The sequence below is a fragment of the Vulpes vulpes genome, chromosome 4, assembly GCF_048418805.1.
Source record: "Vulpes vulpes isolate BD-2025 chromosome 4, VulVul3, whole genome shotgun sequence".
NCBI classification, from domain to species: Eukaryota; Metazoa; Chordata; class Mammalia; order Carnivora; family Canidae; genus Vulpes; species Vulpes vulpes.
Genome location: NC_132783.1, coordinates 70,159,624 through 70,174,587, shown reverse-complemented (window position 1 = coordinate 70,174,587; position 14,964 = coordinate 70,159,624).

Genomic DNA, 14,964 nt, shown 5'->3' with positions numbered 1-14,964 from the left:
GCTCTCCCATATCATTGGGCTCCACACTCAGCATAGTCTCTTTCCCTCTGCCTCTCTTGCTCATACGACCTCTATCACTAAAATACTGTTTAAAAAAATAAAGTGTCATTTTGATAAATCTTGCTGTATAGGTCTTATAAATCTGATCTATATTTGTTTTCACCAGATGCCAATATTCCTTAATATTCATTTACATTGCAGTGTAGTTTTATTTTATTCCAAATGCAGCATTTGCAAATAAACTATAATCTTACCTACTTACCCAAACTTTTTTTGAACAAAAAGGCATATGATTTATTTATATTTACTTTATGAAACATGACTTGCCACAACCTTTCCCAGAGTTCTGTTACTTTTTTGTTTTAAAAGTTTACTCTCATGACTTCAACTATTAGTTATACCCTCATGATTCCTATATTTTATATTGAATCCAGACCTCATTTTAGTTCCAAGTCTGTACAACCACTATTTTCTGGACATCTTTACCATCATGTCTCATAGTTACTTCAATTTTCCCTGAGAAGAATTCACTTTCTCCTGTTTCAAACTCCTCCTGGGAAGAGACACCAGTATCCCATTTCAATCAGCCAAGCTAATAATTTCATAAATCATTTTATAATCTCTCCCATTGCCACTGTGTTGTGCCCAAGATTGTGAATCTGAGAAACCACCAAGGAGCCGACACCGATGCAGGTGCACGAGGGTTTATTTACAAGCTAGAGCCTGGGTCCAAGTATACCCGACACAGTGGAGCAGGGACTTAGACCTGGAAGTAGGTTACAGCTGGGTTTTTTATAGGCTGGTCTAGGGCATTTTCAGAAGGGGTGGAGAAATTTCTCAAGTTCTGTTTACATTCTGATATGGGGCTTTCAAGGGCATTGAGCTCTGTTCTCATTCTAATATGGGACTTTCTGCCATGGGCGTGGGTTCTGTTGTCTTTCTGATATGGGATTCCCTGCTGAGGACCTTCTGCAGTTTTTCCTGTAAAGTTCAGCTCTTATTCCCAGGGACCTAAGATGGCTGTACTTGTGCTAATGCTAAATTTGAGGTGGAATGGCCTTGATTTTTCTTGGCCTCCACAACTGTAACTGAACAACTGGGAGTTTGCTCTCTGGTGAGTCACAGATAGAAACTACACCAGTGTAGTTGTCACACTAAGTAAACTTTATTCGCAGCAAATAAGGAGATCATAGGTAAGAAATTTCAAAGCCATAACTCTCTGAGCAAAGCTAAACAGTTTCCTTTTATTTGGGTTAGGATGAATATTTAGATGGGGAAGCCTTGTCAATGTTTGTACAGGTGGGGATAAGGTAGGTTGCACATGCGCCTTAAGAAAACATACCTTAACCGTATGTTATGTAAATGAGGCTCAAATGAGGCTTGTGGTCCTCCTCTGGTGGAGATTTTAGTATTATAATGAGGTAAAAGTAATCATCAGTCACTCCATGGCCTACTGAGCAGGTGTGAGAGGAGTTAATCTCAAATTGGTCTGGGTGGTCTAGGCCTGCTGAACTCTGCCCAGAGTTGTTATCATAGATCAAGGAGTAGTTTCTATTTCCTTCTCAGGTTGATATGCCCTAGGGTCTTTTGCCTGAGGTAGAAGATAAATTGGAAGGAAAATGTGGGACAAAGGTGAGTGGGTGCAGGCAGGCAAACAGTAAAGTTCAGGTCTTAGGGTCTAGCTGGTGACAACACTTCTCCCCCATCAATCAACTACTCTAGCAAGTATTCCTTCTTCTCCAGTCCATTTGCTGTTGCTTTTGTCCAGGCCAGTAATATGTTCGTATTATATTTATACATATATATATATGGTTTATATATAAGATATATATATATATATATATATATATATATATATATATATATAATTGGTTCTCCAGGCCAATACCATCCAGCTCCTGTATACCACTGGTTAATGCTCTGACATCTTTTCCCAAACTCTTAAGGTAGTTTTGCCAATTTCATCTTCTCTCCTAACCATATTCCACCCTGTCACCCAAGTCAGTCTTTCCAAAAGACAAATCTCATTCATTCACTTGTTTATTGAGATAGATTCTAAGCTAATGAGGGAGAGTCAGAAGGATGGTAGGGAGGGACACCTCCACCCCTCCCCCACCCCTACCTTAAGAGAAAACAACTCTTAAAAGGATTTTACACCACCCTGGAAAGAGCCCTCCACCTTTGTCCACCGTGATAGGTAGATGACAAAAACTTCATTGGGTGACAGGTGTGTCGAGGGTTAATCAGATCAAAACAGCCTCTGATGAGTCCATTAAAAACCCCTAGGCTTAAAAACTCCAGCAGCAACCCTCTCCAGCCTCCTCCCTCTTCGGGAGCTTTGTACTATGGCTCAATAAACTTTGCTTTGCTGCCCACCACTTTTGTCTAGTATACCTCTTCATTCTTCAAAGCAGCATGACTGAGAACTATGGGCAGTAAAGGAAAAGAAATCCTTCTACAATGCCAGGGAGGCAATGATCACGTTTCTGTATTTGAAACCTTCAATGGCTCCTGATTATCTACGGAATCAAGGTTTAAATATTCAAACATGGCGTACAAATCCTGCACAAACTGGCTTTTCTGTTTCCCCTATAGCTTCATTTCCCACTTAACCTTTGCTTAAAAATAATTTATTATTTAAATACTTAGTTCTTTTTCTGATTTAATAAATACATCAAACCACTTCATTTGGCAGTGAGTTTACCATTGCATTTTGCATATGTGCCAAAGTTACAGGAATTACTTGATAAGAATACAGACTCAGATCTAATCCTGGTCTTGTTATTTTCTCTTTTCTTACCACAGGACAATTTCTCTGACCCAGTTTTCCCTCCTATAAAAATGGGGATAATAATGGTTGATTCTTAGATTATTGTGAAGATTAGAAAATGTACAAGAAGTCCTTAACAGAGCCCCTCAGACATAGTAGACTCAACAAATAATAGCTATAATTATATTATTATTTGTGAAAATTATTATTAGCTTCTAAATAATTACAGATATGGTATGAATTTTCCCCAATGTCAGATTTGCATCACAGACCATCACTACCTTGTCATATCCTGTCCTTATTAAATTACCTACCTACATATTATACACCAGCACTGCTCCTCTCTTCCTATTGAACTTCTAAAATCTGTTAAATTAGTGATGTTTGAACATAAAACTATGGTAGGTGATGAAAAATTAAAACAACACCCTTAGGTTGGAATCATACTTTAATGTTTTCAGAACCTTTTTTATAACTTTATTTGATTATATTATTCATAAATTGAAGAAGCAGACACAGAACTTTATCATGATCATAGTTTCCAATTTATAGAGGAGAAAAATTAAGTTCAGAAAGCACAAGACACAAAAGTTTACACTAATTAGTAAGTTGTAGAAGTGAAAACCTGGTCTTCTAATTCACTGTCTTAATGCTTTCCCCATTATGTCAGACTATCCTTCAGACTCATTCAACACAGCTTACCATTCCAGCCCAAAATATTCTTGGATCTTCTATAGTGTATGAGCTTGTATTTTTTACTTGTGACATATCATATACTGGTCTGGTGTTTAATCTTTTTTATATGCACAATTTTTTTTTCCTCAATAGATGGTAAGCTCTTAAAGACAAGACCAAGTCTTATGCTTCTTTCTATCCTCTAATAGTATCTAGCACAGTATATTGTGCATGACAGATGGGTAGAGGGAGGGAGGGAGGAAGAGAGAAACAGAAGTAGTGAAAAGATTAGTATCTAGACAAATTATTTATATAGTAACTTGGTTCCATAGAAAATAGCAACACCTGTTAGAAGTATCATTTGCCAATAGAAGGGACAGTTAATGTGTGGAGATGGGAACCATGTAAAAATTTTGAAAATATATATGAAAGTAATGATAATGGTTTATTGGTACTTGCACACTGGTAAAGGTGAGGGTAGCACCAATAAACAGCAGCAGCAGTCAGAGACCAAGATAACTCCCTACTATATAGCAGAGTTACATACACTGATGTCACTCAAAGAAAACATATTCCTAAAGAAAGCAGTCTTGCTTTTGTAATTATAATGGATAAATAATTCACTAAAATAAGAGCAATCACCTAATAGGTTTAGCACAATTCAGGTTTAACCTGAATAGGCTCAGAATAGATGCATTCTGAACTCATAAGTAAAATTTATTTCTAGAAATAAGATTATATGTGAGGGGCACCTGGGTGACTCAGTAGTTGAGCATCTGCCTTTGTTCACGTCTTAATCCCGTGGTCCTAGAGCCTGCTTCTCCCTCTGCCTATGTCTCTGCCTCCCTCTGTGTCTCTCATGCGTAAATAAATAAAACCTTTAAAGAAAAAGATTATACTGTAAACACCACATTTAAAGACAATTTACTTATCATCAACTAAATAGCACTATAATAGGTATTGAAAGTGGCACAAAAAGGATTAAGACATTGTTCCTGTCCCAAACAGGTTACACTCTGATTAGGAAAACAGTAACAACACATGAAAATTACCAAAGTATAACAATTTACTGCAGCAAGAGGGGAAAAAAATTATAATCTGAATATCTCCTAGTGTATCTTTCCTAAATATCAATATTTTAATGAATTACATACAAAAAAAACTATGTATGTAATTTTTTCCTCCAATACATTTTCATTACTTAGGATCTATTATGACCACATTTGAAGTTTCCATAAAATAGTATACAAAAGTATAGAAGGGAGAGAAAAATTAGAAAAAAGATCTATCGCATGTTAACAATTCCCAGTTATCCAAATTGGTTTATGAATTATTTCTCAATTAGAACAAAGTCTAGATGCAGTCTTAATTATTAAGAGCAAATCAAAGTTATTTTTAGCCATTGCTGTAGCAACATTATGTAAAATAAATATAGCCTTTCTATTTTAAAGCCAATTCTATGAGTCAGCAGTAGGTAGTACAAGCAAAAAGGATAGCTATAATTTTATGCAAATTACAAAATCCAAATTCATATTGCTGAATATTCCCAAAAGCTGAATTAAAGAGTGAAAGAAATCCAGAATGATTATATTGATAGAATAATGCTATTAATAAACAAGATAACTTTCCAGTATTTGCCTTCGTATTATTGTAAAACACCTAATGAATTCAAATTATAACTTATTGCTCAATTATGTGCCAAACATTCTATTTCATGGCTATTTACATCTTTTTAAAATTTTTATTTTGGGGACGCCTGGGTGTCTCAGCAGTTGAAAGTCTGCCTTCCGCTTAGGGTGTGATCTTGAGCCCCAAGATCAAGGCTCCCTGCTTCTCCCTCTGCCTCTCTCTGTGTCTCTCATGAATAAATAAACAAAATCTTTAAAAAAAATTTTTTTTATTGGGCAGCCTGGGTGGCCCAGCGGTTTGGCGCTACCTTCAGCCCAGGGTGTGATCCTGGAGACCCAGGATGGAGTCCCCTGTCGGGCTCCCTATATGGAGCCTGCTTCTCCCTCTGCCTGTGTCTCTGTCTCTCATGAATAAATAAATAAATAAAATATTTTTAAAAAATATTTTTATTCCAGTTAACATACAGGGTTATATTAGTTTCAAGGGTACAACACAGTGATTCAACACTTCCATACAACACCCAGTTCTCATCACAAGGGCACTCTTTAATTCCCATCACCTATTTCACCCATCCCCCACTCTCCTCCCCTCTGGTATTTGACACTTTTTAAAAATTTTTTTTAAAATTTTTATTTATTTATGATAGTCACAGAGAGAGAAAGAGAGAGAGGCAGAGGGAGAAGCAGGCTCCATGCACTGGGAGCCCAATGTGGGATTCGATCCCGGGTCTCCAGGATCGCACCCTGGGGGGAAGGCAGGCGCCAAACCGCTGAGCCACCCAGGGATCCCTGGTATTTGACATTTTAATACATTATCTCTGTTTCAAAATCCTACAATGTGGCGTTCTTTATATTGTACTGATATGAAAACTGGTCTTCAGAGAGAGATATATAGAAAGGATTATCTTTCTGGTTGCATCTTGTTATAAATATCCACCTATGACTCCACAGTTTGCAGCTTTGAAATTATATTTGATTGTATGTAAGGACAACACAGACAAAGAATCATGAAATTGTAGTAGTTTTATTTTTCAATACTCACATTCTATTGTTACTTTTCTATCCCCATAAAGACTCTTTCTTTACTTCTTTAACTGAGTACTATTAAAAAGTTCCTTTATTCACTCATTCAGTCAGTCATTCAAAAACATTAGGCTTGAATTTTTTAAAACTACACACACATGTTCACATGTCTGTGAATGCATAAAAAGTGTGTAAAATAATACACATAAAATTGGGTTTAATGGTGATTGTACCTGAGTATTGCAAGAGTGTATATATGGTACTCACTTTTTACTTTATATAAATCTGTTTGATTTACATTGTTCCCAAAATATAAATGATATTCATCTTTAAATTTTTTTAAATTTAGTTCCTAGTAGAAGCCAGTACTATGCTAGATACTGCAATAACTTCTAAAAATACAAAGATGACTAAGGCATAATCCATCTGTTTAAATCTGCCTGGGGGAGGAGGGGATGGCTTCATAAAGCAGGTGACATTTGAACTGTTTTTTCAAGTGGGGAAGGGTGGAGGTACATTTCAGAAAAAGGAAACAGTATGTGCAAGTCACAGATAAACCTGAGAGCATGGTGTACTCTCTCTCTCTCTGTGTGTGTGTGTATATATATATATATATATATATATATATATATATATATAGTATATATGCTATATATATAGTATTTATATACATATAAATATTCCATATATATATATGGAAATGAGTGATATGACACAAATCTAAAAAGGATGGGCAGCATTAGGTTGTAAAGGGCTGTGTGTAATATGCTAAGGAGTTTGTTAGCAAAAGGCAATTTTTTAGGCAGGTAACACTGTTTCTAGAAACATCTCTTTGGTAAGAGCACAGAAAGTGATGGGAGTGAGAAAACTGTAAAGAAGGAGATGAGTGAGGAAGCTATTGCTAAGTCCAGGAAAGAGACTGAGATTCTGAACTAGCACATTGCTACAGCTCACACTCCAAAGGCATTTCTCAGTACCACCAGCAGGATTTCATTGACCAGTTTAGTCTATGGAAGCCAAGAAAGATTTTGAGGATTCTAGTATGACAGACTATCCCTACTCAAATTCTATCCTTGGTAAATAAATATTCCTAATGCTTTCATTACATCAGTCTGCTGGTTAAAAACTTACACTGATTTCTTAGAGGCTATCAGACCAATGTTTCACCTTCAATAGATCTGCCTTCTCCATGTAATATTTTTCTCTCTTTAATTGCACACAGACCTACCAATGCTATTATTTATTTCTTATTTCTACTTACTTCTATTTTTTGTCTTTATTAGGTTTCATTTATATAAATCGATGCCTTCCCAATATAAACATGACATTTAAAATTCCAAGTATCAAAAAATAAAATAAAATAAAATTCCAAGTATCTTCCGATGCTTACATCAATCATTTATTTATTCAATAAATATTTGAGTTCTTGTGTACCAGACACTGTGCTAAGTGCTGGGGAGTAAAAAATGGGAAATGCCAAGGATCTCACAGTTAATGATACTGATAATATAGCATGGTAAATGCAATTATGAAGATACATACTGGGGGTGGAGTGATGTCAGCATTATGGCTGAATAAGACATAGCTCATCTGTGCACCCCCCACCAACAATTTGACATCCATCCATGAACGAAAGTGCTTAGATGGGAGCTGTGGGATCTAGCACTATTTGCCAAAGGACCTGGGAGTTCTACCTCCTGTGTGATTGGTAATAAGCATATCAACCTTGGTCTCAGCTGTGGACATTACAGTGGCCTGTGATCCACTCCAGCCCCTCTCAACTACTATCTAGGAGTCCCTACAAAACACTCTTAGATAATCAAGGCCCAAAGAGCCATTGTAGAAGTCCAGGTTTCCAGAAATTTTCCAGGACAATATTGAAGCAAAAAAAAAAAAAAGTGTCGACACATTGGAAAAGGAAGAACGGAGTCATCACCTCTCCCCTAAGACAGTGCACAGCTTAAGGCCAAGAGATATTTGAGCCCATGATTTCTCCTGTTAACAAGGGAAAGTGAGAGCACATGGATGAGGAATTCACTTCCCCAGCTCTGCAGAATACTGTGAAAGGAGCTCATTTTTCTCTCAGCCCATCCAGAGGGCTGAATCATAAACATAAGGACTGGGAAGAGACTGAAGGAGAATCAGATAGGATGCTCAGAGGGTATTAAAGAGATGTGGATCTTACTAACTGTATTGTGGACTCCATCAAGAATCCAGCCCACTAGCTGCAGGGGACACTTTATCCACAGATCCTCTCACCTGGACCATGGACACCCTCAGTCTCAGTGCCATTCCCCCCCCCCCCCCCAACACACACAGACATACACACACAACAAACATATCCACAACCTGTATCCAGCTTCCTGTGTGCACTTTCTGATGACAGCTGTAAGAGCAAACTTTGGCATATGGCTAGTGAGCATTCACAGAGAGCCAGCTGGAATCTGTAGGCCAGAGAGAGATCACAAATTAAAGCTTTAATGCCACCTTTGGAAAAACAAAAAGGAAGCTGTCAGCACTCAACCTGGTACATTACAGGATCAAGAGAAGGTATATAAGCTTAAGAATTCTGCCACAAGAGGGAGCAAGAAGAATGGAACAGATGTGTAGAAGATCTGAGAAAACCTCAGAAACCCTAGCAGAGCTGATGGAAGTTATTTCTCTCCTGAAGGCACCTAGGAAAGGCTAGATGAGGTGTCTGTCAGATTATCAAGACCACAATGCAAAACTTCGAGGAACATAAAAAAGCAAGGAAAATGATACCACGAAAGGATCACAGGAACTGTGGAACCTTTCAGGAACTGATGCCCAAAACCTAGAGATCTGCAATTTATCTGGTAAAGAACTCAGAATAGCTGTTTTAAGGAACCTGAATGAGCTACAATAAAAAACCCCAAACCAAACCAAAACCAAAACACACCAGCACAGAAAGACAATTCAACAAAATCAGGGAAAAAATACATGAAAAGAAAAGCTTGATAAAGAGATACAAATCATAAAAGAATAAAACAAATTCTGGAGCTGAAGAATTCAATGAATGAAATGCAAAAATGTTATAGAGAGCATCAACATCATGATGGAACAAGCAGAAGAAAGAACCCAAGTCAGAAGACAAGAACTTGGAGATTATTTAGTCAGAGAACAAAACAACAGCAACAACAATGAAAAAGAATTAAGAAAATCTACATAATCGATGGGATAACATATGAACAAACAATTTGAGAATTACTGAAGTTCCAAAAGGAGTCAAGAAGCAGGGAAGAAAGCTTAAAGAAATAATTGCTGAGGGGGCACCAGGGTGACTCAGTGGTTGGGTGTCTGCCTTTAGCTCAGGTTGTGACCCCGGAGTCCTGGGACCAAGTCCTGCATCAGGCTCCCTACAGGGAGCCTGCATCTCCTTCTGCCTATGTCTCTACACTCTCTCTGTGTCTCTCATGAATAAATAAACAAAAAAATTTAAAAAGAAAGAAAGAATCAATTGCTAAGAAATTTCTAAATCTGGTGAGAGATTTAGATATCCAAGTTCATGAAGCTCATAGATCACCAAACTCAACTTAAAAAGATTATCTCCCAAACACAGTAAATAAAACTGTCAAAGATCAAAGGCAAGTAGAGATTCTTAAAAGCATAAAAAGAAAAGAAGCTTGTAACTCACAAGGGACCCTCCTCACCACAATAAAGCTATTAGCATATTTCTAGCAGAAATCTTGCAGGCTAGGAAAAGTGCTGAAAGAAAAAACGTACCAACTGACAATACTGTCTGGTAAAGCTGTCCTTCAGAAATGGAGAAATAGCCTTTCCCAGAAAAACAAAACCTGAGAGGGTTTATCGTAATAGAATAGCCTTTCTTTCATTCTTTCATTCTTTCTTCTTCTTCTTCTTCTTCTTCTTCTTCTTCTTCTTCTTCTTCTTCTTCTTCAGATTTTATTTAAATTCTAGTTAGGAGCATAATATTAGTTTCGGGTGTACAATACAGTGATTCAACACTTTCATACAATACCCAGTGCTCATCACAAGTGCACTTCTTAATCCTAATCTATTTTACTCCCTTCCCATACACTTCCCCTGTGGTAACCACCAGTTTGTTCCCTATATTTGGGAATCTATTTCTTGGTTTGCCTATCTTTTTCCCCCCTTTGCTCATTTGTTTTGTTTTTTAAATTCCACATATGAGTGAAATTATATGGTATTTGCTTTTCTCTGACTGACTTATTTCACTTAGTATTCCAATAGAATTGTCTTATAAGAAATACTGAAATGGGGATGCCTGGATGGCTCAGCGGTTGAGCATCTGCCTTTGGCTCAGAGCATGATCCTGGGGTTCTGGGATTGAGTCCCATATCAGGATCCCCATAGGGAGCCTGCTTCTCTCTGTGCCTATGACTCTGCCTCTCTGTGTCTCTCATGAATAAATAAATAAAAAATTTAAAAAAGAAATACTGAAATTAGTTCTTCAAGCAGAAATAATAAGACACCAATTAACCTGAAAATATACAATCCAATGGTAAAGGCAAATATATAATCAAATTCAGAATTCCTAATACCATAATATTGAGATGTGTTAACCACTTAACTCCAATGTAAAGGATAAGAATATAAAAAATAACTATAGCTATAATAATTTTTAATGAATACCAATATAAAAAGAGGTAATGATGATATCAAAAACATAAAAGGTAGGAAAGTAAAAGGACAGAATTTTTGTATGTAAAAATTAAGTTGTTACCAGCATAAAATAGAATGTTATATCTATAAGATGTTTCATGTAGGCCTAGTGGTAGCCATAAGCAAAAACTTACAATTTATTAAAAAAATAAAGAAAACTATAACAAGAGATAAATTATAAAATGATATCATTATAAAATGATAAATGAGTCAATCCAGAGCTGATTTTTTGAAAATATAAACAAAATCAATAAACTTTTAGTTAGACTAAGACTCAAATGAATAAAGTCAGATATGAAAAAGAGACATTATAACTGCAACCACAGAATTACAAAGGACATGAGACTACTATGAACATACACCAATAAATTGGATAAGCTAAAAGAAGCAGATAAATTCCTAGAAATGCACAACCTGCCAAGACTGAAACATGAAGAAATAGAAAATTGAAACATACCAATAATAAGGAGATTGAATCAGTAATCAAAAATCCCCCACCTAAGAAAAGCCTGGGCCTAGAGAGTTTCCTTGGTGAATTCTTCCAAACAGTTGAAGAATTAATAGCAATCCATCTCCAACTTTTCTGATCCTTCTGAAACTCTTCCAAAAGTTGAAGAAGAGAGAACATTACCTTGTACCAAAGCCAAATAAAGAAACTATAAGAAAAGAAAACTATGGATCAATACCCCTGATGAACATAGATGCAAAAAATCCTAAACAAAATATTAGCAAACTAAATTCAACAGCATGTTGAAAGGATAATATACCACAATCAAGTGGGATTTATTCCTAGGATGAAACGATAGTTCAATATATGTAAGTCAATAATGTTTTATGCCATATTAATAGAATAAAAGATGAAAATCATATGATCATCTCAATTGATACAGAAAAATCATTTGGCAAAATACAACATCCTTTCAGAATAAAAGCTATTAACAAATTGAGCAAATAAGGAATATACCTCAATATAATAAATGCCATGCATGACAAGCCCTCAGCTAACAACACAGTCAATGGTGAAAGATTGAAAGCTTTGGGATGCCTGAGTGACTCAGTGGTTGAGCATCTGCCTTTGGCTCAGGGCGTGGTCCCAGGGTCCTGGGATCGAGTCCCACATCGGGCTCCCTGTGTGGAGCCTGCTTCTCCCTCTGCCTATGTCTCTGCCTCTCTCTCCATGTCTCTCATGAATAAATAAATAAAACCTTTCAAAAAAAAAAAAGATTGAATGCTTTTCCTCTAATAAAAGGAAGAAGACAAATGTGCCCATTCTCATCACTCTTATTCAACACATTACTGGAGTCCTAGACAGAGCAATTAGGCAAGAAAAAGAAATAAAAGGCATTCATATTGGAAAGGAAGAAGTAGAATTATCTTTGCAGATTATATGATTTAAATATAGAAAATCCTAAAAAGCCTTAAAAAGCCATTGAACTAGTTAACAAATTAAAGTTGCAGGCTGCAAAATCAACATACAGAAATCAGTTGCATTTCTATACACCAACAACAAAATATCTGAAAAACAAAATAATCTCATTCATGATAGCATCAAAAACACTAAAATACTCAGGAATACATTTAACCAAGGCAGTGAAAATTTGTAAACTGAAAACTATAGAACTTTGATGAAAGAACACAAATAAATAGAAAGGTATCCTGTGTTCATGGATTGTGAAAATTAATACTGTAAAAATGTTCATACTCCCCAATATATTTTGAATGCAACCCCTATCAAAACTCTAATGCATTTTTCACAGACATTAAAAAAAATCCTAAGATTCCTATGAAATCACAAAGGACCCTGAATAGTCAAAGCAATCCTGAGAAAGAACAAAGCTGGAGACATTACACTTCCTGATTTCAAACTATGCTACAAAGCTATATCAATCAAAACAGTATGGCAATGACATAAATATAGACACATGGACCAATGGAGCAGTATCAAGGGCCCATAAAAGAATTCTCGCATATACAGTCAATCAATATTTGACAAGGGATTCAAGAATATTCAGTGAGGACGTGATAGTCTCTTCAAAAAATAGTACCAGGATAACTGTATAATCATATACAGAAGGATGAAATTGGACTGCTATCTTACACTACTCACAAAAATTAACTAAACATGGATTTAAAGACTTCACCATAAAACTTAAAACCATAAAACTCCTAGAGAAACAGAAAAAGTTTCTTGACATTGGTCTCAGCAATAGTTTTTTGACATCAAAAGCACAAGCAATGAAAGCAAAAATAAATAAGTGGGACTACATTAAACTAAAAAGCTTCTGCTAATCAAAAGAAACAATTTAAAAAATGAAAATGGAAACTATGGAATAAGAAAAAGTATTTGTAAATAATAAATTGGATAAAGAATTAATATTTTAAAAATATAAGGAAATCATACAAATCAATAGCAAAAAACCAAAGAACCCACTTTAAAAATGGGCAGAAGAACTGAATAGACATTTTTCCAAAGAAGACATAAAAATGTTCAACTGGTATATGAAAAGATGCTCAACATCACTAATCATCAAAGAAATACAATGAGATCAAGATCACAATGAGATTTCACCTCATACCTATTAGAATAGCTATCATCAGAAAACAAAGAGGTAACAAATGTTGGCAAGCATGGAGAGAAAAAGAAATCCTTGTCCATTGTTGATGGGGATGTAAACTGGTCAGCCATCATGGAAAACAATATGGAGGTTCCTCCTAAAATTAAAAATAGAACTATTATGATCCACCAATCTCACTTTTGGGTATTCATCCAAAGGAAATGAAAACAAGATTTCCAAGTAATATCTGAACTCCTACGTTCATTGCAGTATCATTCATAATAGCAAAGATGTGGAAAAAGCCTAAATGTCTATCAATGGATGAATGAGTAAAGATGTGTATATGTACACAATGGAATATTATTCAGCCATGAGAAAGAAGGAAATCCTGCAATCCTCCAACAAGATGGAGGCAGGCAGTGGAAGATAAGTCTGGAAGTGCAACACAGGTCAGATCACAATACTTAGTACTTTATTCTGCCAGTTGATGATTTAAGCAAAGGGAACAAATGTGAGAACCCACAGGACTCTGATATACAAGTCAGATATAATGAGCTTCACTGTTTGAAGTAGAAGTGTAGGATCCAAAGGCTAACCCATTAACCTCTCTTCTTTCGTCCTCATGCCCCTCTGCAAAACCACTACTGAGGCTGTGGGGAGTTACACATTTCAAGAACAGATTTGGATTACATAGAATGCTTTGACATGTCTGTGGATGATGGATTTGAAGGCAGTCTGAGGACAGAGAGGAGACTGTAGTAGTAGTACATTAAAGAGAGAGAGAGAGAGAGAGAGAGAGAGAGAGAGAGAGAAGCAATAGGGATTTCTGTTTCCAGATAGGTTTGTCCTGAGAATCAGAAGAACTGAAATATAAAAATTATAATTGATGGGGTGTCTGCCTGGCTCAGTGAGTAGAATATGTGACTCTCGATCTTGGGGATTAAGTAGAGATTACTTAAAAATAAAGCCTTTTAAAAAATTATGATTGAAAAGGGATGAGATTGCTGCAGAAACCATGAGACTCTCAAAGGTAAGCTCTTGAGTATTTATAACCATTCTTCTGTAGTACAGACTAGAAGGTAAAAATTTGGGCTTAACACAGGCAGCAGGCCAATACTGAAGGGCAGAGAAACAAGCAGACCTTTCTGTCATTCACAGTGCTGGAGGGACAGAACTGGAGACTAAGGGACCTCCACATGCAACTGGTTTTCTTCTCAAGGTATGTACCAGAGTCTTAAACTGTGCCAGTCAGGAAGCTAAGGAACTAAACTTTTGAAACTATAGTGTAATTTTTTTGCAATCTCATAGTGTGGAGAGACAGAAGAAAGGGGAGTTAAAAAACTGAGGTAGGAACAGACACTCATGATCTACAGCCCTTTTTCTCTATGGAGTACTTGTTGATTTGGTTGTGGTGAAAGGCTGAGATTCAGACTGGATCTCTGACAGAGGGTGACTGTTTATGACAGAAAAACCAGTAGTACTTTTGGTGGTTTCCAGCAGATCTGGGAGTCTTCAAAAATATGGTTATTTCACTCTCAAAGTATCTGCCAAATTCTGCAGCTCTTCTTAAGAAGCAAAAGGCTAAAACTGGGAATCAAAAATATTGAAAAGCAGAATGGAATTTCCTGCAGTCCCTCTGCTCTAAGGA